The following is a 7360-nucleotide window of genomic DNA, read 5'->3' as shown; positions in this document are numbered from 1 at the left end:
GCACCTGACAAAACCAGGTGTCTACCAACAACCCCTCTCGGCAAAGCAGGGTTGTAGCCCAGTATTGCTGAAGGCATTTGCGGCAAAGGATCAGCTAGGTGTGCATGGCAAATGATTGGCAATTTGTTGTTCGAGATTGGTCTCAGACAGATAGGGGAATCAAGAGGGCATAGGCACGAAGAAACCATGGAAGAAGCAAAGAGGGAGAGATACAGATTTCTTACTGAAGGCTGGGACTAGGTCTTGGTAGTTGTCTCCTCATGTTCACCTGCGGCCAGGCGGCAATCGGGTCATTTCCTCTTGGATAGCAAGCCTTCACCGTTCGGTGGATTTTGCATTGAAGAAGGTGATCGAGGCCTAGAGAGCCTAAAGGCAAGGGACTGGTTGTTGAGAGGTGGCCATGCATTCTCCTTGTACACTGGAGAGCTCCACAGTTGGGACAGAATTGTGACGATCAAAACAAGAGTATGTGTGGGTGGACTACCGATACTCAACCAGGATTGAAGATAGAGAGGGAGCAAAGTTGTACTGAAATGGCCACGGCAGTGTGGTGGCTACAAGTGGGCAACAATGGCTGGATGGTGGATCGCGGCAACTGATCGGCGGTGCCGGTGGCAGAAGCTTGTGTAGGACATGAGGAGAACAACAACACGAGAAAGAGACAGAACTAGGGCTAGGAAAACTAGAACTTCATTCCAGCCATTTGCATCCCACTCAAAGGGGAAGAATAAAAGTTTTTAAAGGTTTGTGCCCAATACAAAATGAAAATGCACAAATTTCAGACTTGTTCCCCCGATTGGTTGCAGCTAGGTGGTGCCAAGAAAGGAGGTTAATATGCTCACCTAAGGTTGGGTGACACTTTTTTAGGTGCCTTCCAATTTGGCAGCTCACCCAAATCTAATGCAGGCTGGACGGGTCCCACACAGGTGCGGTGGTGCCTATGTATCCTAGAGTTGGCATACTAAGGAGGTTGGTTGCTGGTCCCACTAGTGATGTGGCACACCAAAATATGAAAATCATGTGCATACCGCATGGAAGGAGTGCGTAGCCTAAATTGGTGTGTTGGCCTCAACTGCGCATATGCTTAGCGCGTAGAGTTTAGCCTCTTGTGTCCACAACTGAAGTGGCGCCTCTTATGACTAGACACTAGATGGATCCCAACGTGCATCTTGGTTGGACTCAGCTCAAGTGGTAAGTATCAGAGCAATGTCACCTCTGGTGCTTCTTCGATGATCTAAAGTATAACTTTGGCATGGAGGCAGCGGACTCCACCAATCTATATTCTAGTATCCATTCGAGAGTGTCACACCCCAACACTTTGACCCACAAATAATCCATTTTTTTTTGTTAAAACATAAAATGTTGAGGTGCGACGACACAATAATTCAAAAGGAAATGAGCTATGTAAGTCAAAAACAATGGGGCAATCTTTCTATTATATGATAAATTTCGTCGATATAAAACTACTTCACACTTCTCAATAACACATATGACAAAAATGCCCCAAACTATGACATTGATGCCTAACAAAAACAAACATCAAAAGACTTAAACATCACGCATCGCCACTACAATAGACCCAAAACCTCGCCAATAGGATGTGTGTTCAACCACCTGATCAACTTGTCGCCTTGGGTCCGTTAAAACCTAAAAAAAACAAATAAAACCCAACATACCATATAAATCCCTAACTCTTTAAGGTAATAGCTCAAATTTGAGATATAACAATTACAAAAGGAAACCACTATCATGTCGCGATGGGGCATGCAGCCACATGGATTATCATGAAAGCTCCTCACCTATACCACGACATATAAAGGTTTCTCAATGAGCACACTAAACACATTTAACAATCACACACTTCACTCACATATATTTCATTCACATTCTTTTTATTTACATTAGCTTTAGTGAATTAACAGTTCTTATAGGTACAAACACTGGCACGTGCACACCACAACTGACCTACAGTTGAGAGACAACCCCTATTGTAACGCCCCAAATATTTAGTCATTTATTGAAAATTGTGAGAGATCTTTAAAGGTTTATAAAATATGGTCATTAATGAGATGATTGTCTTGGTTCTTAGCCTTTTTGGGGTTGGAGCAGAAAATGCTAGGAGGCAGGTTGAGATCAGCCGAACCAGAGGCCCGAGCCCACGAGTGGGTCGGGTTGTTATAGTGGTATCAGAGCAGTTTCAACACTCGGACCTAAGATCCCACACGCCCAGATGCGTGTGCCTTAAGGGGGTGGATGTAACACCCCAAAAATTTAGTCTCGTATGGAAGATTGTGAAGGATCTTCAAGGGCTTATAAAAGGGGGACATTAATGAGATGATTGTCCTGGTTTCTAACCTTTTTGGTGTTGGCGCCGAAAATGCTAGGGGGCAGGTTGGGATACGCCGAACCAATGACCCGAGCCCACGAGTGGGTCGGGTTGTTACACTCGTGGTGGCTTGAAACAACATGCATCTATTCACGCTGCAGTGGAAGAGCAATCATCCATGGATGTGATGAATTCTAATGAGAGTTGCTCAGCTTTCCCTAAGACACCCAGTTTGGGAAAGCAGGAGTCCAATGCTTCAAGCAGATCACACAACGATACCTTGAAGCCTTGCACCACATGCTCTTCGAACAGGCGAGACCAGTGGCGAAGGCGAGACATCTCCCAAACACATTGTCGCAATCTACTGGTCTCTCATCTTTTATTCTTTCTTATCATTATGAAAACATATTAACAAAATGATTGACTAGCTCATGAGGTTGGTTCACTTCGCCAGTGCACCAATACCTCCAATTGCCTCCACACGAGGGCTATACATATAATTAACATTCTTAGCTACTTGTTATAACATTACGAGTATAACTACCCTTCAATTTCATTCATGCCCACAGCAATGCATGTGCAACATATCACAACATTCACATTAGTCATACACATTAATCACATCTTTCAAAACTTAGCCAAACCACGAAGAGTAGTCTCAATCCGTGATTGGCTCATAGTTGTCTTAGGCAATTATCATTCTAGGATGCTTTCATTATGTTTATCATGTATAAATCAGTAATCCCTTAGTACGTTTTATGTTCATTCTTTCCAGTTAGAGTTCAATTCAATTCCAAACGTCGTGCTTAGTACTTGCTACACTTTATAAACTACTGTCAAGCTAAAGTTTATGAAATTAAAGAGATTTTTTTTTTATCTTTTAGAATATCTTTATAGGTAAGTAGCTTTTCCAAGTACACTTAGCTCCACCTATGAAAATTTAAAAAAAAAATCAAACTTTTATGGCCTTCCTTGAGTTTCCTTTATAAATGTGCTGCGTACGACTTGATAAAAATTTGTTTTTTATTTTTAGAGCAATCTCAATGGAATTTTTCAGCAAGATTGTAGCATAAACATAAGACACAAGTCACACATACGTTACTTTATGATTTCTTTGATTATGGAACCTTAGTTTAAGCCAATCCCCACGTATTTTTTAAAAAACCTAAGTTAGAAGCCACATAAACCTGAGTTAGCTTTTTATATACATTCCATAGATCATTAAAACTAAACTTTCCATAGTCGGCACTTATGCTGACCCTACACCTTGCCTAGGTCAGAACCCCCAATTCTTCAAAATTAAACCTAACCCATATTCAGTCCATGTCTTATAGCTTGAACCCACCTAACCCAACTTGAGCCAGGTCTAGGTCCATGCTATTTACATATCTCCATTTCATATTTCTGATCTAAAATAATATATACAAGCCCTATTTCCTTGTATGGATCTTATATCCAAGTCTCATATCAGATCTATCTTTATAGATCCAGATCCATGATTCTCATTTCTGATCCTAGATATCAAATCATAATCCAAGTTTCAATACCATATCAGGGTCCATTTTCTAGAATTTTCCTTGGATATGGACCCATATCTAGGTCTAAGATCAAACCTAGATCTAGGATTCACATGTGAACTTAGTGCATATTATATCTCAAAAATGTGCTGTGATTTTCTCACCCCATGTTTAATACCAATGTGCATATAAGCACTTGAAATGTGGAATTATTTGCTGAGCACTCTGTTATAGATAGAATCGAAATTAGTATCTCTATGTGGCAGGAACAAACATTTTTATGATTTATATCAAGTTTTTAGAATAAGGTTTAAACATGTGTTTTCTTCCGTTTATATTTTCACATCGTTCGTCCTCTACGATCAATGTTAATCACAATACTTTATCAAGAATCAATCAGCACTTCTCTGTGCACATGGAGTTCTTTGCAGAATTGAATTTGGAGTCTGGACAAGATCGCAGCTAGCAAAACTCTGATTGAAAACTTGTCCAACCTATGGTTTTTGAGTTTTGAGATGAGAGAGAAAGAAAAATGTTTAGTCATGTATCAAAAATCTCAAAGGGGTTTGCCCGTATCTTTCCCATAAATAGGCTTCTCCTTCCCCTTTGGCATTGTACAATTTGAGCTATTCTTGAGAAGCACACAAAGTTGGTAAAATTTCAATTGGGTAGTAAAAAAAAAAGGTCTAGTTCAAAATAAGTTAAATGTTTAAGAGTCTTAGTTTAAGTCTTGGTTCGTGCTGCATTAACACTCAACCTAGACCCAACCAAACTTAGGGTAGGGGTCACGAGAGCAGATTCAGCCAAGACAATAGCTTCAGAAAATTTCTTTTTTCCCTCTTCTTATTTGCGATTTAGCTCTTTTTCTTTATGCATCTTTATTACTTTTTGCTTTTCGCATGTTTTGTTAAGTCTGGGCATTGGGCCTGGGTACCCAGCCGGAGTTGGCCCAATAATGTATCGGGCCAGCCCAATTTATTTTTTATTCAATAATGATATATATATATATATTTTTTTTTGTTATTAAAAATATATTTAAATTTTATATTTTTATAAATATATCAGGTTAGGCCTATGTTTTTTTAGTTTTCTTTTTGCTTTAAGTATGTTTAGTTTTCTTTTGTTTCTAGCATGTTTAGTTTATATTTCTTACTTAGTTTAGCATGTTTATTTTCTAACACAGATTTATTTTAATGTTGACAGGGTAGGCACAAAGGTCAGGTATGCCCCACTCTTCCTTCTCTCTCTTTTTTTTAAAAAAAATTTCTTTATTTTGTTTATGTAGTTTTACTTAAACAATGCATACAGAATATAGTTCTCTTTCATGTTTTCTTTAATTATACATTACAACTCTATTTTAACATTCACTGAACCACCTTACACTCACAAGCACCCCTTGTTTGAAGCTAGACTAGGTCAGTCAAGTAACAAACCATGTGTGCATGAGTGCATATTTGTGAAAACCTAAATCTAGCCTAGTCCTCATACAAGAATAATTTCAAACCATAGTTTTCTTTAAAATGTTTTAAAAAAAAATTCTCTTTAACTGATTTCAAAACCCCTAGGTTATGTAGGCATGGAGTCCAAACCTAACTCAATTCTCTTAGACCTGATTCAGACTAGTCTTAGAGCCTACTACATATGAACATAGTCCCATATCCTAGATTTAGTCAAACTCCATGAAATTTATATCACTAGGTTTGACTAAGACCAAACACATTTACTACAATCAAACCCATCCCAAGTAGGTTCAAACCTAGTGAAGGCAAGACTGAACTCAGCCATTTTGACCAACTTGGATCTTGGATCTCAATTCAAATTATTGGATTCAATTAATAAATATTATGTTGATCTAAACCATGACATTAGCCAAGTCTAACCTACATGGATTTGACTCTCAAATATTAGACTCTGGATCCCAAGTATTAGATTTTGGATCTTGGATTATGAATCTTGGGTCTTAGTTTTGGATCTGAAGTCTTGGATTTTGGATATTGGACTTTAGACTTTGGATTTGAATCAGATTTCATATATGAGTCTCACATCATAAATCTTGGATGAAGTTTAGATCTTGGGCTTATATTTCAGATATTAGATCTTGGATTGAATTTCAAAACATATGAGTATTTGATCATCATCCTAGGATTATACCCTAAAAATTAGATCCAAATACAACGTTTTAAACCTTCTAAACATCATATTTTGATCTAACCTTTCAAAATTTGGATCTTAAGAGATCCAATCATGAATACAAAATTAAACCTATTGGATTTCTGACCTTGCACTTTGCATCAAGTGTTCCGTTAATATGACAAAATATTTTGGATTTCTTTCACATTTCTTATTTCAAATTTAGAACAAGAATTTATAAATCCTTCAGATCTTGATCCCAATTTCTGGGTTGAAATCCAAAATATCCTACTAAGTCTATGACCTATACTCAAGTCCCAATAGAGATCGGACCTCAGGCCTATATGGCTTAGTTTTTGCATGCATCATATTAGATTTAGGACATCAATTGCTTTGATCTATGATAATCCAGATATAAATGGACTTGAGACTATTTTTTTCTTGTTCATTGGTCCATTTCTTTGATCTACTTAGATTTTAAAACACACATGATTTCAAAATTAAGGTGCATTTAGTTTTTTAGGTTTTGAATGACATTTAGACTTAAGAAATAAAATATTCTATTCTAGTCCTTGGTCTGATTACTCATGGTAAAAGTGTCAGGAATGGTTATATCTTGTACCGATAAGTTGGGTCCCATCTCTTAGAATCCCTCACAAGGAACAAACATGAGTATACGTAACAAGTTCAATTTATTATAGTCTGCATGTAAGATTGAAAAAAAATGATGTAAACAAAAAGGGTGACCATGATGAGACTTATTATTGTCTGACTAAATAAAAATGTTATACTTTTCTAAGTTTCAAAATGTTGTCACACCTTTAAAGCCATCTAGGTACCGTCATTTGATATAGATATATATTTCTGATGTTCATTAATACTTAGAATTGAAAGGATTTTTCCATGCTCATATAGATGTAGGATAACATATTACCTTTCCCAATTTAGGAGTTGTTTGATATAACGATTGCTTCTGTCTTTAATTATAACCCGGCTATGTTTTATTAGGGCCAATTGCTTATGCATGTGATTGCATATTTTCAAAATTTTCTCTCATCTAGATGTCCTGGTCATCACATTGTGGAATACTTCATGTATGCATTAGCTTAGGGTGCAGGGTGTTTCAATAACTGGACCAACCTATTGGAGGTAGATATTGGCCATGCCCTCATCGGAATGAGTCATTAGCCCAATATATTGGTATATTAAGGAGAACAAAAATCATGAACTTTTAAAATCCCATTTGGAGAATTCTATGTCACATACTTTGGACTTCTTATCCAAGTACATAAGCGTATCTGGTATATGAAACAACTGAGGATTTCGAATCCTAAGATATCCAGTTCTAGGTGATCAAGTTGATTTCAAACATTTGCATAATAGAGAT

This window comes from Nymphaea colorata, chromosome 4, assembly GCF_008831285.2.
Source record: "Nymphaea colorata isolate Beijing-Zhang1983 chromosome 4, ASM883128v2, whole genome shotgun sequence".
Lineage (NCBI taxonomy): Eukaryota > Viridiplantae > Streptophyta > Magnoliopsida > Nymphaeales > Nymphaeaceae > Nymphaea > Nymphaea colorata.
Note: the sequence above shows the minus strand (reverse complement) of the source record.